The following is a 12,986-nucleotide window of genomic DNA, read 5'->3' as shown; positions in this document are numbered from 1 at the left end:
CTAAATGATATCATATAACCTTTGGTAACACTCTACAAATTCATAAATCCTATCATTGACAATTGTCCCCCATTGTTATTGTGAAAAGGTAATAAGCAAGTGCGCCCTGCTTTCCTCCAAAGTGCTCCCCTTGTTTTGCAGATATTGTATTATGCTTCCGAAGCAAAGACCCAAATTCCTTATACCAAATTCAATTTTGCCTTTCTGAAAAGGGGTCCTAATCTCTCCCACTGGCCTAAACCACAGCCTTATTGGCTATTATTCATGGACATTTTCTTAACATTTTGCCAGAAAGATCAAACCACATTAGGTGGTCAAAATCAAGGTGTGTTCTTCCAGTTTTCATATGTTTACTATGGAGTAAACAACAAAACCACTGAACCCAATCACACCAAATTTGGCCACAAAAGACACAGTCATCCAAAATATGTCTTTCAATCAAAAAAACCTAGAAAAATAGTCCAAATTACAGAGGATGAGGAAGAGCTTTTCCTCCCCTAAACTGCCCACCCCCTTCGTATCCTAGCAACTCCCTCAGCCAAGATGGCACCCTGGGCACATGCAGTTAGGCCTCTTCAACACAGCCTATAAAATACAGATTATCTGATTTGAACTGGATTATATGGCAGTGTAGACTCAAGGCCCTTCCACACAGCTATATTACCCAGAATGCCAAGGCAGGATAATCCACAGTATCTCCTGTATTATCTTGAGTCCACACTGCCATATACTCCAGTTCAGTGTGCATTTTATACAGCTGTGTAGGAGGGACCTCATATAATCCAGTTCTAAGCAGATAATATAAGAATATAAATATAATATGTAATAATTACTGTGGCATTATAATAATATAGAACAATATAATCTCTAAAACCAGGATAGTAAATAAAGAGCAACACTCTGAAAGCAGGGAAATTGGGAATTCCAGAAAGGAAACAATCAGGTCCAGTTAACACCTCCCAACAAAGGATTCCCCCAGGCAGGAAATAGACAGGCTTTGAAGCTGCAAGGCCATTAAATGCTAATCAAGGTGGCTAATTGCAGCACTCATACTTGCCACACTGAGACTATTAATTGCTATTCAACCTGGGCAACCAAGGATTCCGCAAGGTAGAAAGCAGCCAGGCTTGCAACCAGCAAGGCTATTCAGTGCTATTCAACCTGCCAACCAAGATTTCCCCTAGGTAGAAAACCCCCAGGCTTTGAAGCCACGAGGCTACTCCATCCCATTCAACTGGCCTAGCAAGGATTCCACAAGGTAGAAAGTGGCCAGGTTTTTAAGCTGCAAGACTATTCAGTGCAATTCAATCTGGCCAAACAATGATTTCACTACAAAGGAAGTAGCCAGGCTTCAAAGCGGCTCTTTGATTGAGGGTCCTACTCCAGCTTGCCAAACAAGGATTCCAAAAGTTATAACACAGCCAGGCATTAAAGCTGCAAGGCTATTCAGTGCAATTCGACCAGAGCAACAAAGGATTAACTTAGGTAGCAAGCGGCCAGACTTTGAAGCAGTGAGGCTATTCATTGCAATTCTAGCAGCCCAAAAAACCATTCCCCTAGAACACAAGTACCCAGGCTTCCAAGCAGCAAGCCTATTCCCTTGCATTCCAGCTCACCAAACAAGGATTCACATAAGAAGAAAATGGCCAGGCTTTGAGGCTGCAAGGCTATTCACTGCTATTCCACCTTGCCACCAAATGATTCCCATAAGCCACAGCAACATGTGGCCGGGCAAAGCTAGTATAATAATATTGATGATAATAAAACTTTATTTTTATCCTGCCACTATCACCTAGGGGGCCCCCGGTGCCGCAGTGGGTTAAACCGCTGGGGTGCTGAACTTGCTGACTGAAAGGTCGGCGGTTGGAATCCGGGAAGTGGGGTGAGCTCCCGCTGATAGCACCAGCTTCTGCCAACCTAGCAGTTCAAAAACATGCAAATGTGAGTAGATAAATAGGTACCGCTTTGGCAGGAAGGTAACGGTGCTCCATTCAGTCATGCCGGCCACATGACCTTGGAGATGTTTACGGACAACACAGGCTCTTTGGCTTAGAAATGGAGATGAGCACCAACCCTCATAGTTGGACACGATTAGACTTAATGTCAGGGGAAAACCTTTACCATCTCCCAGAAGGGACTCGGTGCAGCTTACAGAGAGCACATAATAGTGCCATAAAGCACATAATATAGGAATAAATTACATCTATATTTAAACAATAACAATATCGGTTAACATAAAACAACACTTACAAAAGCCCAATTCAAATAAGACACTCAATAAAACGCAGCGATACTATTAAAATGGGGAATACAACCACATTAAACATCCCAGCCACAGCCAAATTACAAGGAACATTAAAGTCTAATTTGTCTAATTTGTCATCTAGTTAGCTGATGTCTAGAGTCTCACTTATCCAACGTTCCGGATTATCCAATGCAGTCTGCCTCCCACCCGGATCCACAGCTGTTTCTCTAGGCAACAAGGACTGAACTTTTACAATGTTGTTACAATAAATTCATTTTATGCAATTCTATCTTTATTTGTAGTCAATTTGTTAGTATCCAATGTTTTTGGTAGTCAATGTTTTGAATACATTGCAATGTTTTCGTTCTAAATTGGTAAATACAGTAATTACTACATAACATTACTGTGTATTGAACTGCCTGTTCTGTCAATTTGTTGTAAAACATGATGTTTTGGTATTTAATTTGTAAAATCATAACATAATTTGACATTTACTAGGCTTTTCCTTAACCCCTCCCTATTATTTAATATTTTCGCTTATCCAACGTTCTGCCGGCCCATTTATGCTGGATAAGTGAGACTCTACTGAACACACATACGGTTGGAGTTACACTTACAATGTACTTGTTCCGACTTGCATACAAATTCAACTGAAGAAGAAACCTACAGAACCAATGTTGTTTGAAACTTGGGGACTGGGTTGTTTTGAGTTTTCTGGGCTGTATGGCCATGTTCTAGAAGCATTTTCTCCTGACGTTTCGCCCACATCTATGGTAGGCATCCTCTTGGAACAATTTCTCCCTGTAGATATGTTCAATGTGTTGTTGGAGGCTTTCATGACCAGAATCACTGGGTTGTTGTGAATTTTCTGAGCTGTATGGCCATGTTCCAGAAACATTTTCTCCTGACATTTTGCACACATCTATGGTAAGCATTGGGGGCCCCTGGTGGCACAGTGTGTTAAAGCTCTGAGCTGCTGAACTTGTGGACCAAAAGGTGCCAGGTTCAAATCCCGGGAGCGAAATGAGCGCCCGCTGTTAGCCCCAGCTTCTGCCAACCTAGCAGTTCGAAAACATGCAAATATGAGTAGATCAATAGGCTGGAGGGAAGGTAACGGCGCTCCATGCAGTCATGCTGGCCACATGACCTTGGAGGTGTCTACGGACAACGCTGGCTCTTCGGCTTAGAAATGGGGATGAGCACCAACTCCCAGAGTCGGTCACGACTGGATTTAACGTCAGGGGAAAACCTTTACCTTTTATGGTAGGCATCCTCTTGGAACAATTTCTCCCTGTAGATATGTTCAATGTGTTGTTGGAGGCTTTCATGGCCAGAATCACTGGTTTGTTGTGAGTTTTCCGGGCTGTATGGCCATGTTCCAGAAGCACTCTCTCCTGACGTTTCACCCACATCTATGGCAGGCATCCAATGAAAGCATTCTCTGGAACATGGCCACACAGCCCGGAAAACTCACAACAACCCAGTGATTCAGGCCATGAAAGTCTCTGACAACACAACTTGGGGACTGCCTGTAAGACATAATTGGCAAATACAGCAGAGTCTTTCGGGCCGGCAGAATGTTGGATAAGCAAATATGTTGGACAATAAGGAGGGATTAAGGCAAAGCCTATTAAACATCAAATTAGGTTATGATTTTACAAATTAAGCACCAAAACATCATGTTATACAATAAATTTGACAGAAAAAGTAGTTCAATAGGCAGTAATGCTATGTAGTAATTACTGTATTTATGAATTTAGTACCAAAATATCACGATGTATTGAAAACATTGACTACAAAAATGCGTTGGATAATCCAGAACGTTGGATAAGCGAGTGTTGGATAAGTGAGACTCTACTGTATGGATAATGCATTGTGCTGTCCTTTGGGCAGCCTCTACACTGGAGAATGAATGCAATCTGACAGCACTGGGGCTGTCCTGGCTTAATGCAATGGGGATCCTGGGAGCTGGTGAGGCCCCAGAGAAGGCTGCAGACCTTAGCGAACTACAGCTCCCCCCAGGGTTGCATCCCATTGAGCCAGGGCAGATCAAACAGTGCCAAGTTGCAGTCACACCTCCGTGGAGATCTGCCCCACGTTTCTCCAGCCACGCCGCGGGCTCAAAAACTCCCCTTCCCCCCGGATCTCTCTCTATATATACTGTATATGTAATCCCGCCCTTCACACGTGATGCGAGGACAAGGCCACCCTTCCTGGTCCCATGACCGGATACGTGGAGAGTCTTTGTTTACACTCCGGAGCCGGCCCAAGAAAGAGAGACCGAGAGCGAGGCAGAGAGAAAGAGGAGCCCCATGGTGACGTCGCCTGGGCCCCCAAGGTGAGCCAAATGGGAAGGGGCGCGCCTGTCAATCATCGCCGCTGCATGTGTTTGGGAGGGGGCTGCAATGTGGATGGCACAGGAAGCAAGAGGCTCCTATTCCTTTCTGGACACTGTGTTACACGATTTTTGTTTCCTGGGTTGTAAATGTCATTTCCTAATTGCTTCTATCATAAAAACATGGAAAGGATTTATTAAACTGCTAAAACGTTGTTTATGAGACATCCTGCAGCACATTTTGCTATAGCTTTTCAATGAAAATCTGATGGAGCCTCATCCAATTCAACACAGCCACAAAAACGAAGTTTCTGGAGCATAACAACAACTTTCGAAGTACAGTACAGTCTCGCTTATTCAAGACTCCTTTATCCAAGGTTCTGGATTATCCAATGCATTTTTGTAATAATAATAATAATAACTTTATTTTTATACCCCACCCCATCTCCCCGAAGGGACTCGGGGCGGCTTACATGGGGCCTTTTGTAGTCGATGTAGTCGATGTTTTCAATATATCGTGACATTTTGGTGCTAAATTCATAAATACAGTAATTACAACATAACATTACTGCATATAGAACTAATTTTTCTGTAAAATTTGTTGTATAACACGATGTTTTGGTGCTTAATTTGTAAAATCATAACCTAATTTGATGTTTAATAGGCTTTGCCGTAATCTCTCCTTATTATCCAAGATATTTGCTTATCCAAGATTCTGCCGGCTTGGATAAGTGAGACTCTGCTGTAAGTACTGCACAACTAAACAGAAAATAACACTTTCAAACCAGGAACAGATTTTTTTCAAAACTTGTTACATAGTTTTATTTGCTTTAACGTATGTTTCTACAATGCCATATAATCCAGTTTAAAGCGGATAATCTGCATTCAGAAACTGGACTGTATGGCATTGTAGATGGGACCTCAATCTTTATCCTTTCTGTTTCTCTAAAAGCAGCCCTGGGGACAATGGGGATTTTATCCACCTCCCCAGTGTATGTGTGTATGTGTGTGTGTGTGTGTGTGTGTGTATATATATATATATATATATATATGTATGTATGTATATGCAGTAGTCTCAGTTACGGGCCGGCAGAATGTTGGATAAGTGAAAATGTTGGAATAATAAAGAGGGATTAAGGAAAAGTCTATTAAACGTCAAATTGCATTATGATTTTACAAATTAAGCACCAAAACATCATGTTTTACAACAAATCGACAGAAAAAGCTGTTCTATACACGGTAACATTATGTAGTAATTATTGTATTTACGAATTTAGCACCAAAACATTGCCATGTATTGAAAACATTTACTATAAAAACATTGACTACTAAAAGGCAGACTGTTGGACAATACAGAATGTTGGAAGGTTGGATAAGCGAGACTACTGTATATGTGTAGGTGCAGCCTAGGAGAGATTTCCATCAGCAATGGAGGACAAAACAGAGAGACTCGATCCTATGGGGAAAGGATGAAATAAATAAAATAAATAAGGTCCAAGGATTATATGGTTGCGGTCCTAATGACATGCAAGATCCAATAGAAAAAAACAAAAGGGAATTGAAGTAGATGTTTACATAGTGCTGAGGGCTGGGGAAAACAAGGACAGCCAACGGGAATTATAGAGTTGGAAGAGACCTGGTGGGCCATCCAGTCCAACTCCCTGCCAAGGAGCAGGAAAACCTCATTCAATGCACCCTCGATAGATGGCCATCCAGCCTCTGCTTAAAAACCTCCAAAGAAGGAGCCTCCACCATAGTCCGGAGAGAGAGTTCCACTGAATCATAACTTAAGTAGTGCAAGTTGGGAGCTAGGCATCTCTTGGGGTGCATCTGCCCTATAGTGACATCCGACAGGCCCCATCCCTTTTGGGTTTCAGAAAGAAATTGAAGACCTGGCTGTGCGCGCAAGTGATTAAAGAATAAGTTCTGCTGGCTTTGACTCGGTCTGGATTAAGGTTTATGTACAAGGTTTTGCAGATGAATGGTTCACGTACTTTATATTGTTTTAAATTTTGGATATTGTTATTTCGTTTAACTGCTTTTAACTGTTTTATTGTTTTATTTTATTGTACTGTGGTGTATTGGCATCGAATTCTGCCAGATCTGTAAGCCGCCCTGAGTCCCCTCGGGTGAGAAGGGCAGGATAGAAATGATGGAAATAAATAAATAATAAATAAATTTAGAATGAATGCAGTGTGACATACTTTGACCATCAGTGCTGTGGAATCCTAGGCTGGATCTACACTGCCAGATTATCCAGATTACCGTATATACTCGAGTATAAGCCGACCCGAATATAAACCAAGGCACCTAATTTTACCACAAAAAACTGGGGAAACTTATTGACTTGACTATAAGCCGAGGGTGGGAAATGCAGCAGCTACTGGTAAATTTCAAAATAAAAATAGATACCAATAAAATTACATTAACTGAGGCATAAGTGAGGTAAATGTTTTTTGAATATTTACCGTATTTCAAAGAAAAACAGTAAGCTAACTCTGTAAGTGCATAAGTAGGGTCAACAAAAACAATATGGTATCAACAATAACTTTATAATAGTCATCATCATTATCATCATCATCAACAATAACAACAACTTCCTTTGTATCCTGCTCTATCTATCTCCCCATGGGGACTCAGGCCAGCTTCCAACGTAGTAACAGGCAAACATTCAATACCTATATAATAATAATAATAATAATAAAACTTTATTTATACCCCGCCACCATCTCCCCAACGGGGACTCGGGGCGGCTTACATGGGGCCATGCCCAGACACCATACAATATAACAAAATAAAACAACATATCATAACACAATATAACAGTGCAAAAATAATCATATACATTACAGCACAAATCAGAGAAAACAGTAAAAAACAGGGCGGGCCACATGAACACTTAATTAAAAACTCGGGAGAGAGAGACATAGGAATAGGGGGAAACAGGGAAATAAAATGGTGGAGCAGTCTAAAGGATAAAAACCAAGGGGAATGGCCAGAGCAATATATTACATTTACTCCCCAAAGGCACATCGGAAAAGCCATGTTTTTAGATCTTTCTTAAAGGCTAACAAGGTGGGGGCATGCCTAATATAAACAATGCAGGGCTAGATATAGCTCTATAATTATATATACTAATTTCACATTTGCATTTCCCCCTGAAACCTTTGCAAATCCTCTCTCTATATATGTGCATTTCCCTCCTGCAATATTTGCAGGTCCCATTTATGTATGTTTACATCTGTGTATGTGTGTGTACATATTTAAAAGGCCTATATATTATTTACAAGCTTTGTTTGAGGCATGCATTTGCCCAAGGAAGAAATTGAAGCAAAGCCCTCTTTGTCATGAAGACTTTTACAACAAAAGTTAAAACATCCTGCTCAGACTGAACAGAATATCCCACTTCTGACACCAAAAATGTTATGAATAACTTTTCAATAACTTTAAAGCATAGGTTCTTTTTATTGCAGTTTCAGTCTGAGAGGTATAGCAGAACTTTTACAAAACAACAAAGAACAACATTTAGACATACAAACATACAGATTCTATGCAACTACATTGGATTCACAAACAACCTACAGTTACATTGGCTAAGAAACAAAAAAAGGGGGGGTTGCATTTTCATTTTTCATTCACACACAACATGCATCCATCTTCATGCACACAAATATTACCATATTCTTTCTCCCTTCTTGGAGAAGCACCTGCTTAGGCCAGACCCAGCTTCCACTGCTGCCTGCCAAGACATAGTTCCAAAACACCAAAACTTCAAAAAGACCATGACTTCAAAACGCACTCTTTTCTCTTCCCATGAGAAAAAGAGGCCCCAAACAGTGAACAGAATCCTGCTTTCCCATAGCAGATCTGCCACTCCCAAGTACACCATCTCCACTGAGCATGGCGGGTGAACAGCGTCGCTGTCTGTCACACCTTCTGGACTGTCATAAGGTCACTTATATAGCAATGTTTTGCTGATGATGATGTTCCAAAGTTGTAAATGAGTGATAGACGTCTTCCATCCTGGAATATCCTCAGTTTCCTGGACCAGATGTTGATTTCTCTTGATTGGTGTTAGCAAACAAGCAGCTCTGCCCCAAAAGTTCATCAAGTTAGCAAATGTTGACAGATGTTAACAGATGTAAACATTTCTCTTATCAGTCGCAGTTCTTATCACAGTTTGCTGGGCAGGTCAACTATTTCAGGTCTCATTAGCAGGTTTTAATTACAATTCCTGAGCAGGTAGTTTTCCAGGCCTAGTCTACAGACTGGTGTCTTCAAATGTACTAACTCACTCATTCTTCCATTCATACCACATATCATATATGCATATTTTGGTCACATCTTAAAAACAACTTTGGCCTCTTTTCTCCTCCCCTTTCCCACCTCTTTTATTTCTCCCTCTTTCAAACTTTAAAAGTAGCCAGAAAAGCCTTTTTAAAACTTCCCTCCCTCTCCCAAAAAAAACCCACTCCATTTTTGTTTCCTTGTGAATAAAAAGAAATACACACCTTCTGTTGCTCCCCTTTCCCTCCCTTTTGGTTCAAACGTTCTTGCAATAATAGTAATAATAATAATAAAAATCCTGCAAGTTTGCAAGAGTCTCTCTTTTTCTTCCCCTTCCACCGTGCAATCTTTTTCTTCTTCCTGGCTTGCAAGAGGTTCTGTCACTCACTCTCCTTTCGCTTTTAAAAACACTCCCTCCTTGTCCCTCTCTCTCTTAAAAAATAAGATAACTCCAGCCTGGGAAGAGAAGTGGAGAAGGGAGGTTTTGGAAAAGAAAACATACTGTGGCCTCCAGGCTCGCTGCTGGCTTGACCTTGACCCAATTATAAGCTGGGGGAGGCATTTTCAGCCCCCAAAAAGAGATTTAAAAACTCGCTTATCTTCGAGTATATACGGTATATCAAAGCAGATCATCCAGATTATCGTATTTGAACTGGATTATATGAGTCTATATTGCCATATGATTCAGTCCAAAGCAAATAATCTGGATTTTATATGTAGTGTAGAAGGGGCCCTAGGTGTCGAGATTTAATGAGGCGCCAGCACTCTTTGGCAGGGAAGGCTAAAGATCCATAAAACATCCAGGATTCCATCACATTGAGGCAGGGCAGGAAAGCCATCCTCTGCATGGCTATAGGCCTCCCCCAGTAGACTCAAATTAAAAAAAAGCTTCACAAGAACCACCACTCCTCTTGACGTTCCCTCAGCAATAGCAAAAGTATCCCTCTGGGCAGCTAAACCAGGAAATCCAAATTGGATGCCCCCCACGAGGGTCTGCCTCCAAGGGCAAACCAAGAATGGGCAACTTGGAAGTCCCTGAATAGACTCAGAAGTGGAGTGGGCAGATCTAAAGACCATCTAGCAAAATGGCATGACCTAAAAGAATCCTCCACCTTGTGTGACTGTGATGCAGAGCAAACAACTCTGCATCTGTATGCTTGTCCGCAATGCCCTGCCTCATGTACAGAGGAAGAATTGTTTGAGGCTACAGACAATTTGGTGGCTGTCGCCTGTTTTTGGTCAAAAGATATTTAGCTGCTTGTGCTCCTTCTATTTTTTTTTTCAGTTTTATACTAATTAATGAAATGCTTTTGATACGAAATAAATAAATAAAAATAGGCCAGGGCAGTTAGAGTCATGTCAAACTGCATCCATTCTACGGTACAGATGCACCCAGGCTTTGATGATTTAACAGTTCCATGATCAAAGTTCAGTTCTTTTCCTCTCGCCTTATGCTGACCAAAAGTATACGCCTTCCCACTGCATTGCATTCCTCATTTGTCCTCAGCCTCCCCACTTTTCGGTTTATAAGTTTTAGAAAGGTGAGACCCAGATGTGGATTGGAACAGAAATCCCAGCCTTAATAGTTTTGAACCTGGAAACATTGCTCAAGTTCCATGTGCCAATAAGCGGCCCGGAAGGAAGCTTACCCATTGCTGAGAGTGTTTAATAGGTCAATTTAGGGACACGCTTGTTGCGGAGGAGGGCACCAAGCCCTTGGTCCTCAGCTGCCATTCAACCAAGTTTGCGGAGGTCTCTAACTATGAATTCCACATGTCCCTTCCTAAACTGCAAGCCCCAGGATTGTATAGGATTGAACCAAGGTTGCGAAAATGGAACTGTAGTGTTTTAATTGTGCAGTGTATGGCACTGGAATATGGAGAGGGCTGATTTGATATAGCATAATGGAGTTGGAAGAGACCACATGGGCTATCTAATCAAATCCCCTGCCATGCAGGAAACGCACAATCAAAGCAACCCCGACAGATGGCCATCTAGCCTCTGTTTAAAAGTTTCCAAGGAAGGAGCTTCCACCACACTCCAAGGCTGAACAGCTCCTACGGTCAGGAAGTTTTCCTAATGTTCAGGTGGAATCTCATGTGACATAAGCCAATCTTTAAGGGGTAAAAGTCAGTCTGCGAAAGTAGGATATGTTGTCGAAGGCTTTCATGGCCGGGATCACAGGGTTGTTGTATGTCTTTCGGGCTGTGTGGCCATGTTCCAGAAGTATTCTCTCCTGACGTTTCACCCACATCTATGGCAGGCATCCTCAGAGGTTGTGAGGCATGGATAAACTAGGCTACCAGTATTAAAAAACACAAAAATCAGAACAGTAGATGGGAAGCAACACTCTGAGGGCAGAGGAGCCCCAAGGGCGGCTAATGACTCTGAACAAAGGATGCCCCCCAGGCAAGAGACAAACCTTTCCAATGCTAATTAGGGTGATTAACTGAAACATTAGCACTGGCTTCCAACTGACAAAGGACTCTTGTCACACCCTGGACTCTCCACAGATATATATATACCTTCCTTGCCTAGTTTATCCATGCCTCACAACCTCTGAGGATGCCTGCCATAGATGTGGGTGAAACGTCGGGAGAGAATACTTCTGGAACATGGCCACACAGCCCGAAAGACATACAACAACCCTGGAAGGAGGATAGAAAGTTGAAATGGAAGGAGCATGGTTTTTAATCTTAGGAATGGGAATTGTATGGTCTGCTTATAGGAAATACGTGGCTTTATTTTGCTTCCCAGCCTGACCTCCCCAGCCCCAAAGTGGGAAATTGGCATCCTCTAATCCCAATTGTCTTGCAGAAAAGGGAAAAAAATTACTCTGGAAAACTGAGAAGTCAATACTGGATGTGACTTTTACAGGGTGGGCCAAAAGTCACAAAGGCATCCTATATATATTTTATGTAGTTTTGATTTACGGTCAAAATTGGCACGGTGTAGCCTGCTGAGGGCTTAAAATTAGTGCCCACACACATGTTAATTGCTTCCTCCTGCCCTAGATTTAGATCTTATTAACTAAATAGATGGCAGTGTATTGGTCTGACACTTACACAAAATCGTGGGATCTATCAGTTCTTTGTTAAATTCCAACCTCTTTTAAATACAGAATGTTATGGTTGTCTTTTTCATTTTCTACCGTGATAGGCATACACAAGCACTCCAAATGGCATATACCATATAGTGGGGCAGTATCGTGGTTTGAAAGGTGAAGGGGAGGGGATGTCAAGAAACCAGGATAGTCTTAATATATTTCTTCCAAATGACAGTCTGCCATCCTCATTAACCAATCAGCTTACAATTAAAACCCTATTAAGATGCATAGAATGTCCTAGTTGTTTCAAACAATAATATTGGACTGGTGATTGTTGTGGCTCTCAGTAAAGAATGTTATTAGAATTTGTCATTATTCATGGATACATGATTGTTTATGTCAGTGGCTCTCAACCTGTAGGTACCCAGATGTTTTGGCCTACCAGCTGTTAGGATTTCTGGGAGTTGAAGGCCAAAACATCTGGGACCCACAGGTTGAGAACCACTGGTTTATGTGTTACATTTAAACTGCAAGACTTTACTTTTGTTTTCTTGCTGCCTAAGCCTTCTAACTCTAATGGTGTGAAGAAGCCTCAAAAGAAAAATGGGAACATCAGACTTACAAAATCTTTCCACACTAGGGGACATGAACCCCTTCTACACTGCCATATAAAATCCAGATTATTTGCTTTGAACTGGATTACATGACAGTATAGACTCATATAATTCAGTGCAAAGCAGATAATGTGGATTATCTGCTTTGATAGGGGCCGCGGTGCTGAACTGTCGACATGAAGGTTGGAGGTTCAAATCCGTGAGATGGGGTGAGCTCCTGTCTGTCAGCTCTAGCTTCCCAAGCAGGGACATGAAAGAAGCCTCCTTGCAGGATGGTAACACATTCCGGCATCCCCTGAGTAACATCTTTGTAGACAGCCGATTCTCTCACACCAGAAGTGATTTGCAGTATGTTCTCAATTTGCTTTTGACACAATAAAAAAATCTGCTTTGATAATCTGTATTATATGGCAATGTAGAAGGAGCCAGGAAGATGCAATTTCTTTGCATCCATTGTAG

General features: G+C 41.7%; 1 protein-coding gene across 1 annotated transcript in view; it reads left to right on the top strand.

The window, feature by feature from the left end:
- The first annotated feature begins 4,439 nt into the window (after positions 1-4,439).
- Positions 4,440-12,986, top strand: part of mcoln1 (mucolipin TRP cation channel 1) — a 28,730-nt gene continuing 20,183 nt past the window's right edge. Inside the window, exon 1 of the mRNA XM_008103786.3 lies at positions 4,440-4,583. The gene's annotated coding sequence lies outside the window, so the exon portion shown is untranslated. The remainder of the gene's footprint in view (positions 4,584-12,986) is intronic.

Source organism: Anolis carolinensis, chromosome 2 (genome assembly GCF_035594765.1).
Source record: "Anolis carolinensis isolate JA03-04 chromosome 2, rAnoCar3.1.pri, whole genome shotgun sequence".
Taxonomy (NCBI): Eukaryota; Metazoa; Chordata; class Lepidosauria; order Squamata; family Dactyloidae; genus Anolis; species Anolis carolinensis.
This window is presented reverse-complemented; position numbering and strand designations above follow the sequence as displayed.